The following is a 23064-nucleotide window of genomic DNA, read 5'->3' as shown; positions in this document are numbered from 1 at the left end:
GCAGTAAATTGCCAACATTCCCATTAGTGCTATTTCTATTCAATTACATTGTAAAATGTACCATTCTCCCATTCAATGGGCGCCTTGAACAGCAGAATGAAATGGGCAGCAAATTATCACACTCTCCATTTTAACAATACTCTGCTTCATGATGAACCCAGGAATTACTTTGATAATCTTCCTTTTCTAGGTAAATAAAATAAAATGTCCATTTAACTCCCCGATAATTCTTCTGTGCAAGACATTATTACACAGAGAAGGTGTGAAAGGAGCTCACCGTAGACACACCTTGTGACCTAATGTATAAAATATATATTTTTACAGAAGCACATACACTTCTGAAATGTTCGCTAGCTTTTTGTGATGCACAATTAATGTACCTATTCCCACCCCTCGGTATTAACAAATTATGGGGACCGGGTTTTACTCTAATTCCCTTGGCAGGATTACTCCATACATGATTACTTCCCTTTTAGATAATACATCAGTATTTCATTTGGCTGAATCACAGACAGATGGGCACCCCCCTAGTTCAATTCTCCCTTCTCTTGGTACAGGTGGGCATCAGCGAGTAAGACAGGATCAGCTTTTCTCCACAGCCTGTCTGCTTTCCATTCCAATACGTAATACATAGGACTTTAACTCCTGTTCGGCCTTACTTTCAGTCTCTACCAAAATTCCATAAAAGGGTTCAAAGGAAAGCTATCCATTCCTTCTCCTTGCTGTTGTTATCAATTCTTCTTTCTCTCCATCAGTCATTGAGTGAGCAAGTGAATTTATTCAGTACGTGACCATGAGTGAGTGACTCAGTGTCTCCTGTGTTTGACATTAAATAGAACACAAAATCCCATCTTTTTGAAGTGTGTGTACTTTCCCCAATATAATTGGTCAATGCATATGTTTGGACAGAGTTCCAAAAGTGACATCACAGTATACATACCCCTCTGCAATGGGAGTAACTTCTACACCGAGCTTCCCTCCCATTTAATGTGACATCATCTCAAAGACTTCTTACATTTAAAATTGCAACATTCTTAAACATTACATTCCAACTATGTAACCACTTCAAGAATCAGCTCATCAGATTTCTCTCTCTGCACAAATCAATGTATGCAAGTGTTATCATTATAGCATGAATAATTTCTGAGTTATAGATTTTTCCCTTTAACTCACTTCCACGTTTATGTTTATAATATTTTACCATCTCAATGAAAGTGTGGACATATGACACACTAGCACGCACACTTCCTTTGTGACAAAATGTAAATTTGCCTAATTCGTATATTAAAACTACATTTAAACAAAATAGTTGTGGATTCATCTAATAGATGGTTTTCAGCTGAACATGGTGACACCTATATGAGTTCTCTAAGAGGTTCGCTTTCAGCGATGCAAGCATTATAAACAATTTAATGTGCATTTTAAAGGGTATTTTCTTTCATACAAAAATATGACATTGCAGTTACTGTTATTCTGCCTAGATACAACACAAGTAACATGGTAATGTTCTATTGAGTCAGAGCTGGAATTCTTCGCTAGTTGACTGTCATATAGACTTTTTAGCACGGGTCTGGTTTGCTTTGCCCGTTTGAAGAAGAATCCTTATCTGCATTAAGCTGGATTTAAATTGTTTATTAGCTTGAGGATGGAACTTATCTGTACTCCCATCTTGTATGCTGGGGATTGGGGATGTATTTGTGAGTTGAAAGGATACCCTTGTGTCAGATTTCAGTGCTGGATCCATTACAAGTTGGTTTATTTTCACAATTGCAGCTTTAAATATAGCTTTTCCTGGTCCCCTTGATTGGACATTTTCCCCAAAACACAGCAGCATTCAATATTGTTGTTCATTCTTTAAACTGATGTTCTTTCTCCTCAGGTTCAGCAGTTTCCCATTTTAACAAACGTTGCAGGATATATTATTCTGGTGTTTATAATGTTCATCTCAGGCCTTATCAGTGAGTTTTGAGTGGCTGCAAAGCATTTCACATTCCATTTGTGCATGTGTTTCCCATTTGCTATGCGCAGGCAGCACCATGTTTTTTACAATGATGCTGTGGTCTGCATCTTTTCTATAGCATCAAAAATCCCTACAAGAGCTCATAGTAAAAACCATGAAATGCATTCAGCTCTAATATACAACCATACAATATAATCTATCTAAAAATGGGAAACAAAAACATTAATGTATAACCTTGCATTTCCAATATAATGCTACATCAAATATACATTTAGCTATTACCAAATACATTTAATCAATTATAAATTTAAAACAGAGTTGATAAAAAAGCTGTTGCTATTATCAGAGACATTTGGTTTCATGCAGTTATACGCCTCCACAGGTCAACCTTTTAAAAACACATTTGGGAAGGGGCGCATTTGGGAAAGTGCATTTGAAAAGTGCTGTTTCACTGTTCCCGAGCACCCTCTTCACTGCATAATTTTGATGGACTACTCTGTGTGAGATTTAGCTATGCTTCAAGCTAATTGGACATTATTGATTATTTTTATTTTAGAACTACTGGCACAACTAAACAGCATTACTGTCATATGTGTGGCTCCTCCCACTTTTCCCAGAAGCCACATATTAACTGGGCGCATGTGCATTTGTGCAGGCACATTTGGGGAAGTGCATTTGAAAAGTGCTGTTTAGCTGTTTGGCTGCTTTGCTGCTTCTCTGGTCAGGCTTCTTTGTTGTGTTATTTTTCCTTTTACTTCTTGTTACCGTCTTCTGCAAAGCTTTAATAAGCTTTTTGACCACTTCATCATCACGTTGCTTTGAATCCCCCAAGCCTGGTTTTTGCAGGCTGACTTCATCAATGTCTCCAGCCAAGGAAATAGCAAAGATGGTAGACAAATCTAAACGCACTCCCAAACGAGTAACCCACACTTTGAATTTGACCGGGAGCGGCAGCTCTTGTACTTCATTTGGGTTCCATGTCATTAACAAGAGGCATCCATGGTTACTGTGTTTCTGAATCACCCTTCAAGCTGATAGCTATACCAGTTGGCAGCAAGCTTGCTCCTGTGGGTTTCAACTGTTGTTTAGGTAGTTACACAGCTGAGTAGTTACATATGTGTGCCTGCACCATAACAAAATCAACAACTATATCCATGTGTGTGGCTTTCACCTAAACAACATTGTTATGGTGCAGGCACACAAGCTTGCTCCTGAAACTACCACTCCCTTACCTACGGAATGCTGTAACATCAGTCCCCTGACTGTTAACCTATGTACTCCGCATGATTTCCTAGTAGCTGCGGCCTTTGCTTTATCTACTGAGCAACCTACTATAAATGCTGTTACTTCGGAAAGTCCCAGTGAAATGGTCATTATGAACCAGGTCACAATTGCCCTCTAACCCCCGTTGACACTTGAAAATCGCATGTCCCAAACCAGAATAATGCCATTTGTAACTTAGAGAAAAGCCTTGGAAATGTTGCAAACACTGAGTCCACCATTCATCTGCCTCCCAAGTCTCCCGTTTTAAATGACAATGTAGTTGCATTGTTGCCTTCGATGTTGCCCTCTTTACCGATTTTAACCAACCTTTCACAATCCCCAGTTATGTTTTCCGATTATACTCATGACTCAATCCCCATCTCCACCAGCATCTGATCCTCCCTTTATGGAAATTACTCTACAGGCTATGAACACAACCCTTTTTTCTTTGATCAAACTATATGAAAATCTTGACACTAAAATGAATGCACAGACATTCTAATGCAACTATTGTGGACTAATACATCATCCGCTCTTAATATGGCCCCTGGTAGTCCGAAGAATGTAACTCTGTCTCCCGAGAGTATGAATTCAGAATCTCTGTCACAAGAGTTGATTCTGGTTGTACCAAGCTCATCTAAAGACTCCTTGAAACTACCTGTTAAGGCACGAGTCCCTAATACTCATTCCTATAACAAACCTATTCAAAATATCACAAGCCTCTCAACTTCACAGTATCATTGTGATCACTGTCACTCAGCCCCAAACTAAATCTTTGTTACCACCACCTCTAGAGAAACCAGCATTTACAATTGTGTCCAATTTGAAAAAATAGTCAAAACTGCTACATCCTTCTAAAAGAAAACACACATATATTGAGCAAGCAATTTCAACAAATCGCTATATTTCTCGATACTTAATTAACTTATTAACTATTACAAAAAACAAGTTCAATCAGCCTGTGCTGCTGTTTCAAAAAGAGATGCAAATTTATCACGTCAAAAAAATGTTGCACGGAAAAAGCAAAATGATGTATCAGCTCATCAAATGACCCCTGCTGACCTGCAGAACAAACCTTTAGATGATTTACTACAGGAGGTAGAATGCTCTCAAAATCACTCCACCTGGGATACTCAAACCAATGCTATTACTGCATTGAGTAAATCCCTTCACGCCTTTTTACCTGTCATTAATGACAATTTCCTGACCCTGGAAGAAAGACGATCTGAGATTGCCAAGTCAGTTGCTGTATTTGCTGCTCGCTCTCAAACAAAATCAATGCCTCTCCTTGCAAATGTCTGGAATATCGAAAATTCCATGCATAACAGATCCCTTGAAGCCAGATCTTTACGACCTGAACCTTCGAAGCAGATTCAAACTCTGTTAATTACCAATGGAGCAGTCGCTCCCAAATCAAAAAATGGCATGTGTTCCTCTAATACTCACCATCATTTAATTCTCCAATGTAGAGGCAGCCTTTTTCCTGTTTATGATTTAAACAGAACTAGTGTTTAAACATTCTTGGGGATATTCCGCTGCTTGAGAATCTTTCCTCCTCTCATGTAGCGCAGATTGAATTTATAAGTGACAATGATTCATCCATTGTCAGACTGTGGATGCAGTCAGGAATTGTTCTTAGCATGATATGGCAAGCTTGTGAAGCCCTTTACAACTTGGGATTCATACTCACCCAACAACCCTTATCTGATCACCTTATTTCTTCTGTATCCACAAGTAAGAACTTTGAACTGGCAAATATTAACTCTTGGCCAACACCTCTAAAGATAACCTGCTCTCATGGGCTTTTCAAACACTTCAAGTACAACCATTGCTGAGTTATTCTCCAACTCGTGATCAGAATTAACAACTCAAGATCAAAATACCATCCAAGTGTAATTGTGCCTGATGGAATACAAGAGGCCACAAACATGTTTCATCAACTGTTTTCAATCCTCTGAATCTTTATGACTTGTTGCTTTACAGGAGGTCTGGTTATTAGAACCTCCGATTTGGGAAAACTACAGTCTTTCTCTGCTACCAGTGAAAGCCTTAGCCAGAGGTAGACCTATGGCTGGTCTCCTGGTAGCTGTAAAGGTCTCATCTGGCCTCCAACTTTCACCTTGGGTCACCCCTAACACGTTTATGCAACTAGTAAAAATCCAGACATCTTGCCATACTTTGGCTCTTATAAACATCTATTGGAATCACATTGGCATACAAGATGATGTTTTCATGCACGATCTGGAGCTCATATTAGATTTAATTTCAAATGAACATTCAATTGACTACCCGATTTTAGCCAGGGATCTTAATATGAATTGCATGACTAAAACTCTTACTCGATATTCCAATCTGTCAAGCCGCTGGATGTCTCTTATGGATGAAACACAACTTATTATGGTAAACGGATCTACTCCCAATGACAACTCTCTTCGTAACACCTGGAGAAGAGCCAAGCAATCAGCACTCATTGACTATGTTTACATTGATCGCGATCAATTTGCCAAGATTGACAATTTCCAAGTTGAACCTCAAAAATACTGTGACCATGAGCTCTTGTCTTTATAATGTTCCTGTTCTCTCTGGGTCTCTCTTCCTCAATACCAACCTTATACTCCAGCCTTGGTCATATCCAGTGGCAGGAATGGCTTCAGATGGACCCTTAACCTGCTAAGAAAATTAAACTTACAACTTGAGTATCCAACTGATATTCCAAACCCTGAGTTAATATACTCGGATAGCCTATATATTAGCCTATATATTGCTGCATTACAGGCATTTAAGCTATCTACTTCTTCCATCTCTAAACCCCAATTCAACATGCATATGGACTGTATAACAAGAGAACTGCTTATTGTTCATCCAAGAGAGAATTAGCAAATCTTCCTCTAGTAATAAAATTTACAAAGTTGAAACAACTAAAAACCAAATATAAAAACTGGATAAAATCGAGAAAAGCTCTGATTATGCAACATGATGCACAGCAAATGTTACAGGCTCTGGCCTCAAAAACCTCAGCACTAATATGGGATTTATTGAATAGGAATAATGTCACCCAAACACTGATGCAGATAAATGCAGTCCCTAAAGAAATTTGGAATTTTTACTATCATACTCTATATGCCTCTGCCCCTCTATGTGGCCATGACATGGGAATAATAACCTATGACACTGTAAATGTCATATTCAGCTTTGAAGATATAAATTTTTATATCTCTAAACGTACTTCATCTAGATCACCAGGACCGGGTGGCCTCAGCAATGCTATGCTCAAGTCTCACCCATAAACCTGGGCCAAGATCCTTTATAGCATTTTCATTAGAGCCCTAAAGACTCATCAACTCCCTCCATTGTGGTGCAAGTCAATCATTGTCCCTATATATAAGAAGGGAGATTGTCAATTACCAGAAAATGATAGACCGATTGCTCCGCATGATGTCCCAAGCAAACTGTTCACCCGGTTAGTACTTAAAGATTTCAACATTTGGATGCAATCTATGAACCTCCATTATCCATTCCAGGTGGGATTTGTGCCTGGTTTGGGCATGACAGTTAACTTGCAAACTCTCCATGCAATCAAAATAAATGAGCTTCAGATGAAGCAGCTAGTCTATATGGCTTTCGTAGACTTTAAAACAGCCTTTGACTCTGTATCTAGAAAGTTATTAATAACCAAACTGAGAGATGCTGCCTGCCCTGCCTATATCCAGTTCTGGATCTTGCAATTCCATTGTGATACTACCATTTAATTGCATCTAACTCTGGATGGCAAGCTGTCAGCCCCTATTTCCTCCTTCAGAGGCCTAAAACAAGGCTGCATACTACCTTCTGCCCTATTTAATTTCTTTATCTCAGACATGAGACATCATTTCATCAAGATCACTTCTGATTTGCCCAAGTTAGGCCTACAAGCAATACCCTGGTTGTGTTATGCTGACAATCTCATCCTATTAGCTAAAACTCCCAATGGCTTGCAACAACTCAATTGTGCAAATATGCTGACTTGAATCATCTCACAGTGAATCTTGATAAATCTCATGTATTAATATGTGCAACCAGACACCACATCAACAAGTCCTCTTTCACCTGGTTCTTGCAAAGGAAACCTTTGCAGGTAGTTCATGAGTACCAATACCTTCGCTTAAATGCTAACAATCCCGTATCGGATTGCCCTTAGCTGCTTGAACTAAATGGAAAAATTTGAACAGCGATAGCAGAAGCTTGTACCTTGCATGCAAAATACGGCAGATTTTCCCTTCTTCCTCTTCTAACGTGTTATAACCAAAAGGTCATCCCAATCACCATATATGGTCCATATTCTAGAGCTTCGCAAACCGAAATCTTTTGGTTGCATGTTGAAGGATATTTTTGGAAAGAAGTTTTATTGTTTCAGCAGAGTCAGCCGATGTGTATCATAAGTAATGAGCTAGGACTCTTATCCCTAAATAGCTCATATGTATGGAAATTGTGTTCCCTGTTTAGAAAGTGTGTGTGGCCCTCAAACCCAGGTTCCCTGATGAATGTTCTATCTACATATGTTAAAACTACTGAGCATATAACAATGTCTACCTGGAAACAGAAAGTGCTAGCCCTTATGATCTTGGCAGAGATATCTAGTAAACTCTTGATGACAAATCCTGTTAGGTCCAAAAGGAAACTGTGGCAGTATGATTGGATATGCACAAGAGAACAGTGTATAACTTACCATTACTTCCAAGAAGAGCTATTTCACTCTAAATGGTTCCACATCTTGCAATCATATCTGATCAAATTCCGTCAGCAAAATACAGAATTTCTTTCTGAGATTCTGACTTAATTTGTCGCTAACTAAATAACTAATTACATCCTAGCAAGGTGCAAAATCCTTACTAAGGCTAGAAACATATGCAGATTTTGCCAAAACCCCGGACAATCTGAAACCCTGAAACACGTACTTGCCCATTGTCCTGCTTTACTTATGAAATGGAAATTGTACTTTCAGCACTTTCTTTGTGATTATGTTATCTTAAGGTGTCACTCTTTGTAGGACAGACTATTTAATTGTCAGCAAATATCCATCAGAATTGCTATTGTACATTTCTTAATATCTCTTATTTTAGACAAAATGTATCTATTTTATCTCTACTGTGTTTTTTTTTAGAACTCATCCATTGTTTTTCTCCCAAAATGCAAAATGTAAATGTAATTTATGAATTAGATTTTTCACTTTTAAATCCTGGAGGTTACTGTATTAATGATGGAAGATGAAAATGTCATTGTTTTTGTTACTTATTAAAAGGTTGATTTTATTTTAAACTATATCAATTAAAAACATTCAAAAACACATGTTGACACACATGCTTTAAAATACTTACATTGTTTACTATATACATGTCAACATTTGAGACACAGAGTAATTAGAGTCTGAACTTCACTGTGATCCCCACAAAACTGGCCAAATCACTTAATGTGTGGTATCCCTATTTTTATATATAATACTTCATGTGTGGTCAACAGATTTGATCTCAAACCCAAGAACTGGCCTCTCCAATTCACATAGGGGAATCCTGTTAAATAGAAGGGCAGAATCCCTAACTCCTGTTTATTTGCCACTTTATAGAACAAACGGTACAATATAATGTACTCCCACATTTGTATCTATTCTAACTTCTACAGGTTCATCTTAATCTTTTCCCTATTTGTAATCAAATCTTCCACAGTAGCAGAACAGTCTTTTTAGATACCTTCACATCCATGAGAGACTGTATTTAATACCCTTGGTTTCTAATTACCCATTTCTTCCCACAGAGTCATAAATAAACAACGTTTTGGTGGCACCAGGAGTAGCCAATCAAGCTGCATTCGATGCAATTTCACAATAGTTGATCATGATAAATGCCCAAATTATATCTTATAATTGAAATGTTCATGCATATAGGTAGGGATAACACCTACCGCCATAGCAATTCTTCAAGTTTATCTAATATCCATGCATTTGCACAATTCATGAACTCTAAACCGTAAGTCAAAGCAGTTATTATGTTTGCCCTATAATATTTTTCATATGTATTAATGAGAATCTACATGTTTTTACGTATTCTCTTCAGATGTGCCGTTAATGTAAGTACTTTATTCTTTAGCCTACTGGTTTTCATAGTAATCGATGGACAATTATACATTTGAAATCCAAGATACTTCAGTTGGGTAACTATTTCCACCTTTTTACTCCCGATATTCCAGATCAAACACAGACTGTTTTTTATGTGAAAAGCAGATTATTTGTATTTATCAACATTAATGTGTTTTTCTTTCCTCCTAGGCATGCTTAACCGGGGTAAGTGTGGAAAAAAGTATCTAGTTTCAGGCAGAATTTCTCCTAGAACAGAAATGTATAGACTGAAGAGGCAGGACCCCCAATAAACAGCCCTGCCTCAACCCTCTATGATTCAGTATTTTGAAGAAACTGAACTCGCACTGTCCGGGCAAGCTGAATTTCGAATTCGAGTGTAGTGCAATCAAAAAACCTAACCACGGCGATAGTTAAACCGAACATGTGAAGCTTTTTCCACTAAATAGACCTATTTATACAATCACAAACCAATTTAAGGTTGATAAATGTGCAAAACACTATGGTAGGGGATTAGTTAGTTCATTTTAAATCTGGGGATGCATGACACTGCTTAAGAGGCTTGAGATGTAGTATGCATAATTCATTTCACTTTAAATATCTTTAAAGAAGATTGAGTTCTTAACAGAAAGATGTTCTACTTCAAAGTATGGAATTTGATGTTCTTCTTCTGGCCTATAGAGCAAAGATAAATAAGATAAATTAGTTCAGCAATGAAAACATATAAAATACTTGCCTTACACTTCGGGCTAAAAGAAGTCTAAAAGAAGTGTAAAGGTAACAGCCCTGTTATTTTCCACAAATGGCAAACTGGTAATGGGGGCACAAATAGTCTTCAACTTTGATTCCTTTTTCCAGACTCTAAAAAAGACTGTATAGACAGCATTGTGCTGCAAGTACAAACAAGTTCTATCGTCTGCTAACATTAATATACCATGGAACACAATGCAGACAGCCAGGTAACTGGCTGTTGGAAAGAAGAAAATGATCAAAAACTACCAGTGATTATCAGGATAGAGGTAATTTTGGGTAATTTAACAATATGAATGGCGATGAATATCGGTCACTTAGACACCTTTCCACAAGAACAGACATAGTGATCAAATCCGCTGACAAGGGTGGAGGATTGTGATCATGGGTAATCAATAATATGCTTTGATGATTCAAACGCTAGTGGGCAATGAGGATCATTACACTAGGATTTCTGCTGATCCCTCAGATATTCTTAGACATAAGATCCAGGAGCTTTGCAGAAAGGGAGTTCAAGAGGGTTAACTTACATCTAAGGAAACCATGTTTCTACTAACAATAAACTGCTGCTGGCCAGCAATATATTAACTACCTAAGGTACATAAAAACACCATAAACCCACACAGGAAATCAATAGTGAGCATGTGTGGCTCCATTCTAGAACAACCAAACCAGTATGTTGAGAGTTTTCAACAGCCTTTGGTCACAGAGTCTAGGTCCTACATTAAGGACATGACCAATGCAATCAACATTTTCAATCCAGATAACAATGTCTTGGTTATGTTGGTATGTATATACCAACATACTCCAAGAGGAGGCGAAGTCCATTGTCAGAGACCGCTTGGATGCTAGGCCTGGTCCCCAAATTGTTCCGACATCATTTATCATGGACCTTTTGAAAATCACTCTTGTGGAACGTTTCTTGTCTTTTGTGTCTAAATGTTCTCTTCCAAAGAAAGGGGTGGCCATGGTGGCATTGTCTGCCCCCAGCCTAGTGAACATCTTCATGGCCAATTTTGAGGACAAACATATCTACTCAAACAACCCATTCAGACCTTAGATCACACAATGGGAGAGGTTCATTGACATTATCTTTTTCATTTGGTCGGATTCGACTGAACAACTGGATCTATTTGTAGATTGGATCAATCAGCAAGATTTCAACTTAGTGTACGTCTCACATGTACGTTCTCTGATGTACATCATCACATGAAACCATACCCTTCCCAGAATTATTAATAGGCCATAGAATGGGCAGTGTGTTTACCAATCTTTTCAGAAATTCTACAGACCACAATACTTTGCTGTCCTATTTTTAGTCTGCACTCTAAGGCGTTGGAAGGCAACTTGCCGTTTGGCTACTTTTTTGCATCTACAACACAACTGCACATTTGTTGAGGACTATGCAGAACAGGCACAACTCCTTGCAGTAAGTAAATAGTTACATATGTTGCAGAGAGAGCCAGGTGTGCTAATAGATACTTGCTGTTAGCTTTGAGTAAGTGCAATACATCTACAGGTAGACTGGTATGTGTGACCACTTTTTCTAGATATACAACCCAAATTAAGAAACTGCTGGGAAAATACTGGCATCTGTTTACCAGCACAAGGAGTACATCTAACAAAACCCTCTTTGCATTAAAAAGAGGAAAACCCCTCTGAGACAAATTAGTTCATGCAAGGTTCTGCCCTACAAAGGGAGGGCTGTTCAAAACACGTTTGAAGCAGCATGGGCCTCACAAACAGTTCCACTAGTGGGTCATTACCTGTGTGGGAACTGTAGCGTATGCACACTCAGAAGCACCATCAATAACTTTGTACATTGTGCCTTCCATTGGACACTGAATAGATTTTCCAATTGCAATTCTTATAATGCGATCTATGCTCTTAAATGCAATTGCAATCTTGTATATATCAGCATTTCCTCTAGTCAGATCTCAACAAAGATCGGTGAGCATGTCACCAGAATAAGAAATAATGTTCTATCTACTCCCATTGTGCAACACTTTGTGCAGCGCAATCATTGCCTGGACAGATTCAGTTGGTTTCTTCTAGATCAACAGAGGCCGGATTTGGAAGGTTTACCTATGGCGTCTCGCCTGCTGCAACCTGAGGAAAGGTGGAACCAATGACTCAGGACCCATGAACTTGAATTAAATGATGGCCTCCAGTGGTCCACCTTATTGACCTTGCTGGTGCATTCTAGACTCAGTTAATGCACGCCAGCAGCCAGCAATAAACACAAACTCTCAACAGTGTCTACAGCAGTTGATTTCACTTTTTCATTGTTGAACAGGACATTTATATCCTATACCCTTTCCTTCTGCATAGCTATTGGGGTAGGCACACACTGGTATCATCAGTTACACACTAGGTATCAATAGGAATGTACCCCCGATTTATTTATTTATTTTGTATTTCTTGTAGCCTTGGTGTTCAACAACAATTTCAGCTGACCAGTGGAACATAGGTTTGTGGATTCAGTGTGCCAGTTGCATTTATAACTTTCTATGCATACACAATGACCCATGAGCTGTGAATTTGCTTTAGTTGAAAGGATTTGTTTCTTTTTCCACCTACATGACGGTTTGCACTGCAGCCATGTGGGTTATGGATATTTATCTGCAGCGTGCAGGGATTCACACCTTTTCAAGATGGCGGCCAGGAATGCCGCAAGTTCAATATGCATAATAACTACACCTTTTACTGAGGCAAGATCCACTAACTGACAGCGTGCCATCATAATATTTAGTGAGCTTCCTATGTGAGCTAATGAAGGCTCGCTATAGCCGTTCCCGCAGATTAATCTTTTGCCGAAGTGTCCCGATATTTGCAATGGTGTTTCCCGAATTGGGTAAGCAAATGTTATTTGGGGTACTGCCTGGGACATTCACTTTCTTTTGCGTGAGTGCAACAGAAATAGTGGGTAGGGTGAAGCGGGTGGATTCACTCTCCATCTGTGCTTCTTTCTATTTCCATTGTGGTGACTGTCTGATACAGTGGAACGTGCGGGCGGACACCTAACACCAGAGCTGGCCTTAGGGGGGGGCAAGCCAGGTGACTGCCCAGGGCACCCCCCCCCCAGGGCACCATTAGCTCCTGCCACACCAGCTCGAAGGGAGTCTTTAACGGGCTCCCCCGAGCTGGCATAGTGGAAGAAGGCGCGGCAGGCAGGCTTTTGTTGTTAAATGCACCCGCGGCGGAGGGCTCATTTAATGACAATAGGGTGCTGCTATTTTGGTCTCCGCATCCTGCTCCGGGGTGTAGTCTTCCACTTGGGGAAGGCAGGTCCGTGGCCTGTACGTCACCATGAGTTCCGCAGGTGTTCACCCCGTCGTCTCATGTGGAGTGTTTCTCTAACTCCGTAGCCTCTGGCATATCGCTTGTGGTTGTGGAATTTATTCTATCACTGCTTTTTGTCTAGTTCGTTTGACCGTGGCCATACCCCTTTCCACCATGCCATTGGCCTGTGGCCACAGTGCCATGACTTTTTGGTGATGGAAACCTAGATGACAGGCTAGTTTCTGAAAGTCTTGTCCCTGAAACGGTGGGCCGTTGCCTGTCTTCACTGTCGTGGGGATTCCCCATTCACTGAACAGTTCATCTATCACTGCGGCAACGTGGTGAAACGCTGTTGATTGCACGTGTTCGATGAGAGGAAACCGGGAGCATTTGTCTACTATGACCAGCAGGTGACCTCCTTCCTCAAGTGGGACATAGAAGTCCATGGCTATTCTCTGCCATGGTCAGTCTGGCAGGGGTACTATTTGTAACATGCATGGGGGCTGCTTGGTGCTGATTTTTGACAGGGCCCACCGTGGGTTAGTACATTCTCCACAATGACATCCATGTACGGAAACCATACTTGGTTCCTTAGTATTTTCTTGGGGTTCTCAACCCCTCAGTGGCCCTCATGGGCTATAAGCACTAGCGCCTTTCTGAGGCCTTTGGGTACCACTAGTCTGTTTCCTCTTAGCAGTATCCCTTGTTCTATTGTTGCAAGTTCCATTTGCATCTTGGCCAGCCTTGTTAGATCTTTCTTGTCCACCTCCCCTCCTGTGAAGCGTTCTGCGTCGAGGTGTTTCCACTTGTTCCCATTGGTGAGGTGCACTGCTGCCTGTATGGTGGGATCTGCTCTGCTTTTGGTGGCAAATGCTTCTGTGGTGACAGTAGGGGGAAGGGCATTCATGGACAAGTACGAGATGTAATCTTCTGCCTCTCGTGTCGTGGTGTTTTCCATTTGTCCTTCGGGATGTCAGAATAAGTAATCCGCCGGGTTAGCATCCCCCCCTGGTTCGTGAATGATCTTGTAGTTGTGCTCTTGGAGTCTAATGCCCCACCTTTCAATGCGAGGAGGCATCTTGGTCTTTGGATTTCCAAATAGGGAGAACAACGCATGATGGTCGGTGATGAGGGTACATTTCCTCCCAATGATAAAATTATGACATTTCTCACAGGCCCATACAGCTGCCAGGCTCTCGCATTCTGCTTGGGAGAAGGCCCCTTTCGGTGTGCGACAGGATCATGCTGGCGTATGCTATGATGTTGTGTTCGCCACTGTCCTTGGGGTTTGACTGGGCCAGGATGGTATCACGGCCAATGGGGCTGGCATCGACTGGGAGGTCGGTGTCCCAGTTCGAGTTGAAATATGCCAGTTGCAGTGATTGGTTTGTTCAGTTGTTAATGTGCTAAAGGCAGTTTGGCACTGTTTATCCCAGTGAAACAGAGAGTCTTTCTTGAGCAGGTTTCAAAGGGGGTCTGTGATGGTTGCATTCTTCGGGAGATAACGAGCACAGCAGCCCTCCATCCCTAAGAATGATCTTAGTTCTGTTATTCCCGTGAGGGTCTTCAGGCAGACAATGGTGCTGATTTTCTCCGGGTCAGCTGTAATGCCTTGATCTGAGAAGATGTGATCGAAAAACCACAGACTGGTTTTGTTAATGGCACACTTTGGTCCATTGAGCGTGAGGGCCGCAGTGTGAAGGATGTCTCATACAGTTGAGAGTGCTTTGTTGTGCTGTTCCTGGCTGGTCCCGAATATGAGGATATTGTCGCTATAGCTGAGGGCATTGAGCACCAGAGCAATTAGTCTGCGTATTGTCTCTAGGAAAATGTCCACGGCTGAGGAGATCCCGAAGTTAAGCCGCTTGTATCGGAATAATCCCTCATGGGTAGCGAAGGTGGTGATGGGCCAGCAGGCGGGATCAATTACCAGCTGGTAGTATCCTTGGTTCAGTTCCAGTTTAGAGAAGCAAGTGGCTTGGTTTAACCATACTATCATGTCCTCAATGCTGGTCCCTGGCTATTTCTCTCTTTGGATAACTGTGTTTGGGATGCACATGTCCACGCATAGGTGCAGACGCCCGCTGACTTTTGGGACGACCACTAGGGGGGACACCCACGATGTGGGGTCTTCCACCCTCTCGATGATGTAATTTTGCAGGAGTATATGGAGTTCTTGCGTCACCTGTGCTTGCCGATGGAATCCAACCCTGCTGGGGTGTTGGAGTACTGGGGTGATGTTTGGGTCGATGTGAAGGAGGATGACAGTGTCTTTCAGCATGCAAACGCCTTTGAACGGTTTAGGGAATAGAGTCTTGAACCCTTCGATGTCTAGAGTCCGGGGGGATATAGACTGTACGATTTGCTTGTTCAGCAGGTGGCCCAGGATGACTTCTGACAGTTCATACTGTATGTCGATGAGTCAAAGGCTCAGGTAGTCCGCTAGCTGAGAAGACAGCATCCTACCGAGGGACTCTGTATGACTTGGATGGCAGTGGAAACTCTGCTACCTCTGTGGATTAGGTCACAGAGAACTGGCCCTTGAACTGTATCTGGAAGATGTGGGCCTGACACTTGCACAGTGGATATGCCTCCGCTATGGCTTGATGTAATTTTTCATTCATGACATTGACAGTCGCTCCTGTGTCCATGACAAATTGGTTGTGTAGGCCTCCTAATTGTACAGCTACTTTGGGCACCAAGGTGTCATCTGATGAGGTGCTGATGAGCCTAACATACTCTTTGCTCTATCTGTCGTAGGGGTAGCGTTGACTTTCTCCAGGCTCTGGCAGCTTGCTGGGAAGCAGGTTTTCATACAGATCATGAGCATAGCGTGGGGTGGGGAGCTCATTCAGGTCATATTCTTGATTGAAGTCGACTCCTCCTTGGTAGCCTGACTCTGTGTTGGCTTGGTAGTCACGTATGTCCAGGCCAGGTTGGTAGTCATATGCGTCAGAGCAGCGCCAGGGTGGCGCAATGGTCAGGTCTTCCAGAGCCCTTATTACTTCGGGTCAGGCCATCGCCATGCTTGGGTACCCCTCTTGGAATGGTCTCTCTGGGTCCTTCTCCTCAACCAGTCGGTCTCTGGGTTCCCTTGTTTGTTCTGGGTATCTCGTGAGGCCTGGCAACGGTGATGGTCATTAGGCGGCGGGATTGTGTAACCTTTCTCTGCACATTGCCTGTGAATGCTTAGCCTGGCCACAGCGCTTGCACCTTTGTCCAATGGCTGGGCATAGACCTCTATGAGGGAATTCAAACCTGCACCTGTAGCATTGTTTGTCCCTTTGGGGGCATTGTTGTGGGCTTCTGAATCCTTGTCTCCCCAGGAATATGGGGTTCCTGGTGTATCCTGGTTTCCCTGTTGCTATGGCTGTGATGGTGTCACTCTTTTTGGGGTTCTCAATAGCTGCTGCTTAAGCGTCAACCCTTTCGTATATTCATGCCAAGTCAATGATCTCCTGTAGGGACAGGGGTTTCTTTAGTAAGTGCTTCCTGAACAGTGACGATGTGCAGCATTCAATGATTCGTAGCCGGATTGCCTCATCTTCATTAAAGTTGGCAAAGTCACAGTACAGGATCATTTTCTGCAGATGGATGACAAATTCCCCTATGGACTTGTGTGGGAGCTGTGCGCATTGATTGAATGTGTACCGTTCATAGTCCCTATTGGGGAATGCTATCAATTTGCTGTTGATGGCTGCAAGAAGGCACTGGTATGTGCTTCTCTCCTGTGTGGGAATTGTTTTCATTATACCTTTAAACTCTGGACTGCACTCATAAAGTCCTCCAATTCTTCGACCCATTCTTCCCATCTTTGTCCTTGGTCATGGTGTGGATGCAAGGTAAACAGTTTGGGCTGTTGCAGGAAAGTGGCATGGGATGCAAACCCTAGGATTGCGAGGGCACGTGCCCTTGCATCGGTAGCTTGTTGTGCTTGGTCCACCATCGTGGTGGGGTCTTGAGGTGCCGGTTTCTTGAGTTATTAGTGAAACTAGGCGTGTTGGCCCCCGTGATGTACTGGTCTGGCACCGGTTTCCTTCCCCAGGGTGCTCATAACTGCATTCAGCATCACCAGCGGCATGAGTGAGTGCTGCACAGGGGTTTTGCAGCCTCGTGGGTGCGCTTATACTTGGGCTGTACTTCGTGGTGTGCTGTGGGCCCTTAGTGGTGCGGCTGTAGCCTGGGTGTCGTTGGAGATGTGGTATGTGTCGTCTCTGGAGGCTGCAGCCCTGCAGTGTTATCCTGCCTTTGCCTCGTGATTTCAGTGAGTCTGGATGGTATCCTGCTGCCCCACGTGCTCTGCTGGTTGTTGGTGATACTATGGTGAGCAGTGTTTTGTTTTCAGTGGAATTCTTTTCTTTTCTCCCTGCATGTTTAGCTGCACACGTGCAATGTGGCACATGTTCTCCACGGTGCTGGCTGCTGATGGCATTCTGATGAGCAGTATTTTGTTATTTGTGGTTGTCCTTTTTTTTTATCCTCCCGCTTGTTTATCTGCACGTGCGTAATGTAGCATGTGTTTCGTGTTCTACTCTCTCCTGATGGCGGGTCCACAGGGTGGATTGCAACCCGCTCCGCCTCAGCTGGGCTCACCATCTCCCCCCGAGTTGGTCTGCTGGGTACCGCATTGCTGGGACTTCGTCTCCGCCGGCATGTCTTCCTCATGCGCTGCTCTTCCTCGGCAGCCTGCACAGCGGGGTCACCTCGTTAGTTGGTCTGCCGGGTACCGCACTGCTGGGCTGTTGTCACGACCGGCACCGTCTTGCTGATGGAGGGAGTCCTCGCACACCTCACCTCCTCTGCGGCCTGCACCGCTGAGCTCACTTCGTTCGTCTGTCCGCTGGGAGCATGTCCACTATACAACCTTTTCTTGTCACTTAACATAGCCAGTCAGTTGTGCACTTGAGGCCTCATGTGCATGTGGTACCAGAACATCCTCTACATCATGAGCAATGCCAGTTTTCTGCCTTATCAATTGATGTGGATGACTGGGTTGTTGTGACTCATGAGAAAGTCAATTTTTGCTTTCAGCAACAACTACAGTGTGAAACGTTTCATGTGCATTAACTCTGTTGTGTACTGTGACTGGTTCAGAGTGTTGAGAATGCACTGGACACCTACCTTCAAACAAATGGTACAGGACTGTCATGAACATGGAAGACAGCGAGGAAGAAGGTGTTGGGGTGCATGAGAGACATCATGAGGAGCAACTCTGTGAAGTCTCTAATTGAACATCGACTGAGCTTGACTGCAAGTGCCATGAACTAAAGCTGACACTGTATTTGAAAGCAGGATGCCACCGAAGGCTACCAACAACAAGCGTATGATCTAGAGGTTCATTAGAGTGCAAGCTCATGTACCCTAGTGAATGATGGGGAGGCCATTCACCATCTTCAATGGATTGACTGGACATGGTAAGCATTAACCAATTTGGATGAGTATCTCTGGCCTTTGGGTGTAGGTGGGTGATATACAGGTGTCAGCCACACAGGAGTACAAGTTGTGTGTGGGGATCAGCTTGCAAACATATTATTCACGCCATGAAGTTGAGTGCATATGGGGGAACATCACTCAGTATGTGGGGGTGGGGGCAGATGTGGTGCATGTCTCCCCTGTGGCGACATGTGTGAGGTAGTCATGATGTCATGTCCATCATGGTGTACATGATCAGCAACGTCAAACAATGAGTGGATATTTCATGTCTGGCCCGTAGTCAGAGAGAGAAATATTGAATTTATTACAGGGAGCTCATTATGTGTTGGAAGCAGGGCATCCAGATGTGCTTACACATAGTCCAAAGTAGTCTACACAGGACCTAGCTCCTAGCTGTCCCATGACAGTACAACGCTTAGGATGTCTGTAGTGAGATGGCTGGGGGCCTAACAGTGCAAAAAAAGAAAGCAGGTAGCATGGCAACACAGGTGAGTGGGGCACAGTTCTTATGACCTTCAACCACTTCCACCAGCTGACCTCCTCTATAATGACACTTGTCTCCAGCAATGAGAGACCCCTCTCTTAAAAGGTACACATAGCAATAAACCAGGAAAAACAGAATTAGAAATATGCACCCAAAATGAAACACAATTCTCTCATCCCAGCAAAATGAATAACACCTGCCATCCAAACCTTGCTACTCTCCCACATTCATGCCCTCCATGCCCACCCAAAACCTTGATAGATACCACACTTACACACCAGAAAAGAATCCTACATGTTGCACCATCATCCATAAAAGACTGCTAATTTTAGGGCAACCTAACTATCCTTTTCAAACAACATTGGCGCACACGTTAAAAACAAACAAGCTTCAAAATAGCATGCACCATCTCCAGGGCCTGCCCCAACCTTGTGTCAAGGTCCTCCTCCTGCTGTCTCATGTCCTCCAACACAGCTTCCACCTGTGTCATCACACTTGGGCTAGCCTCCTGCCTTGCAAGAGTGATGTCCCTCACCTGATGCACCCACCCATCAGCCTTGATGGCAACGTTCTGCCTTCTCTTCCTCAACAACACCGGTTGCCTGGCAATCCTTCTCTAACTCTGCTTTTACCTCCTCAAAGATGATTAGCTGAGGAGAGAGGAACCCATGCACCTACAGTCCTGGACTTAAAATGTGGCCATTGCAGCCTGTTCTCCACTGGCCCAGAGGCCACCTCATCTGCCTCTGTACGGGCATCCGCCTCCACCAGGCACAATGGCAAATACAAAGTGGCTGATGGTGGGAGAGCTACAGAGAAGGCCCAGCAGATTTCAGGTACAGAGGCACCACTTAAGGTTATATTGGGCACAGATTTGGAGGAGGAGGAGGAGGCCATTAAAGTGTCCTGTCCAAAGAAGCTGGGTCTGAGCACTGCATCTGCCAGGTAGGTGAAGATCGTGACCACCACTCCTGCTGTTGGGTGTCAACCACTGCATCACGAAAAGCATTGGTTTTCCGCAATCCATCTAACAGCAGTGGCAACACTGTGTAATGGATGGTCTTGTCAGCTAAATGACCAGATATTGCCTGGATGGGGGCATCTAGAAGACACGTAGTGTTGCAGCAGATGAGCATAGGACAGGAGGATCTGCTTACTCATCCACTGTGTCATGCACAGCTAAATCTCTACACCAAGGTTTGCAGTATGCACATCCAACTCAGATCCACCCCCTGAGAGTAAGGGTAGGCTCTTAATGTCGTCCTTCTCCCCCTGCACACCCGCCCCTGAAACCCCAACTGAGGTCTCCAGGCAGCATGTCTCCTCTGTCCCTCTGTTTCTGAGGTGTGTGAGCAACCTAAAGGTGTCTCACACGCTAGTCCCCAGATATCTGTTGTCCAGGTGGCCAGGACATGGCCATCACTATTAGATCCAGTTCCTGGAGGTGGACCAGTGGGGGAGGATCACCTGGGTGAGGGGCTTTTGGGGAGTGGCATTGGGACCCTGAAGGTTGAGACGCGGTACCCCCTTCTTTGGAACACCTTTCCCCATCCTACCCGGTAGTATATGTAGAAGCTCTACTTCCCACCCACCCCCCTTTTCGACACAAACACTTTATTACATCATACCAGACAATGGACTAACACCAGAGCTGTTTACCTGACATGTCCCAACACACAGGTCAGGGAGAGTCAGGCCATTGACAATAACCATGCACACATGATGGCCCTTTACCATCACCGCAGGTATTAAAGGTGGAGCATCAGAGCACACTGCGAGCAAGGCTGAATGCATGAGGAAACGGCTACACCAAACCGGCAAGTCAAACAGAGGAGAAAGACGGCGAGACCTGGAGAGAAGACAAAGCGGGAGCTGCCCTTGCCCTTTTCAACTCAGACCCGTGAAGCATCTGAAAGGGAAATCATAAGACTGGAAGTTACAGCTGGCGTGGGGAGAAACAGATATCAACGGTGCACTGGGCCTCTTGCATTGATATCACAGGTGCAGAGGCACGCTGGCAACCATGGTACCATCCTTGACTCCAGAAGCAAGAGAAGCCAATGGGTTCAACACAGCCAGTGAGTCAGAGAAAGCTGATAACAAATCAAACTGTGTTGAGCCCAAGGTTGCAAGTAGCAATATTTTATGAATGCAAGGAACTTGAGAAGACAGAATGTGTTTGTGTGATTGAACTTTTGAGAAAGCCCAGACAAGGGCCAGCTGCAGAGTGGTCGGGTGCTGTAGGAGTGCTCATTCGAATGACCCTTTGATTTCATATTAAAACTGCAAGTCCCAGAAGACCCTAGGAAAGGGCTGCGCGAGATATCAGAGTGGTTCTACAAGGGTCACGTCAAATCCCTTGTACAATTGAAAGTCTCTGACTCATTGCTGAGAGAAAGCTAGGGGAAGGGAACCCCGCTTTCTGATGAAAATTAGCAAATCATGAACTGTGTTTAAGAAGTCCGTAGTGACCCTGATGGAGGGAGGACCATTTTGCAAGGAGGATCCGAGCCCCATGGAGGGAGATGCTATGGGCGAAGAGCGATCGCCCAAGGGGGAAGACCACCAAAGGAACTTTTGTTTGTTTGTTGTTTTGATCCAGCAGGACTTCTAAGGCAAGAGACTTTTGTAGAAAAGAGACTTGGCTTTCGAAAGTTCTGGTATCATGGTATGAACTTGTGAGGCTTGTGCTGGAAAGGCCCAGGAGTGTGCTGTGTTCATGAGTCCTGCGCTAAAGATGTGGGGAAGGGAGACCCCGCCATACCATCCTGACTTGAACACTTGTCTCTTTTCTGATGAACATTATCCCATGCTCTTTTTGTAACTTGATGGTAAGGATTGGCAATAGGTTTTTTAGTATAGGCACTTTTTATATGACAAGACGCTACTAGGACTGCCTTATTATTTCATGGTCATAGCTTGCTCCCACCCTAGCTTTAGGTTTAGATTAGGTATTTTTCTCACTTCTGCATACTGTTCAATAAAAACCCTTGAACTGTGATCACTTGTGTCTGTCTTTACTGTTGCCACCATGAGTTTCTGACAGGTGCCACAACAATTACCTCAACCAGGTCCTCTTCCTCAGCAGTAGTGTTATCGGAAGATCCCCCCCCTCCCACCCAGGCACACACCCCTCCATAGAGTAGATAACATGTGACCTGTCTCGGTCTATTGTGCCATGTGGAATCCTTGCCCGTGGCATGCAGTTCGTTCCTTCACAGGTACAGGTCTCTCTTCAGCTGCTTGAAACAAACAAACCACCATAAGAATGTGAATGGATATGTCCAGGGCTACAAATATCATGTTGGAGTCTACTGACAATTCATAATAAGTCACTTGGCAGCTCAATTGCACACATACGCACAGCACACTTATGTCTGCTCGCCAATAGACAATTATTACTAGATAATGGCTAGAGGCGGGTGCCAATCATGAGCCCTTTACATGTCTAAAGGAAACCTTGAAAAGTGGCCATGCACCCATAACAACATGTCTGAAATTCTCTCGGCACTCCTGCATTTCTATAATTTTTGTCCGCTAACAGTGTAATGGAAAGGGCCCATGGCCACATGGACATTTGACTTCAAATTCAGTGCGATGACTGTCCATCTTGGAATGAGCATCCCACACATTTTAGGACAACTGTATGGAGTGGATGTGTAACTGGCATGCGTGTTCAGCTGATGCCATTCTTGTGGACCCTCCAAGGCTCATACTTTAAAGGGCTCTAGGTATCCTGACACCCTGAAAAACATTCTAGCTACTTCTGATTGTTTGCAGTTGCAT

At 43.4% G+C, this 23064-nt stretch overlaps 1 long non-coding RNA gene across 2 annotated transcripts in view; it reads right to left on the bottom strand.

The window, feature by feature from the left end:
• Positions 1–355: 355 nt before the first annotated feature.
• The window catches only part of LOC138491780 (uncharacterized), a 184646-nt gene continuing 161937 nt past the window's right edge, over positions 356–23064 (bottom strand). The window contains exon 3 of one of the 2 annotated variants that reach the window (XR_011276084.1): positions 356–10004. This is a non-coding gene — a long non-coding RNA (uncharacterized lncRNA). Of the gene's footprint in view, positions 10005–22398; positions 22518–23064 lie in introns of those variants that run through there. The other variant, XR_011276083.1, reaches the window with a different exon arrangement.

The sequence above is a fragment of the Ambystoma mexicanum genome, chromosome 10 (assembly GCF_040938575.1).
Source record: "Ambystoma mexicanum isolate Mex_15411 chromosome 10, UKY_AmexF1_1, whole genome shotgun sequence".
Lineage (NCBI taxonomy): Eukaryota > Metazoa > Chordata > Amphibia > Caudata > Ambystomatidae > Ambystoma > Ambystoma mexicanum.
This window is presented reverse-complemented; position numbering and strand designations above follow the sequence as displayed.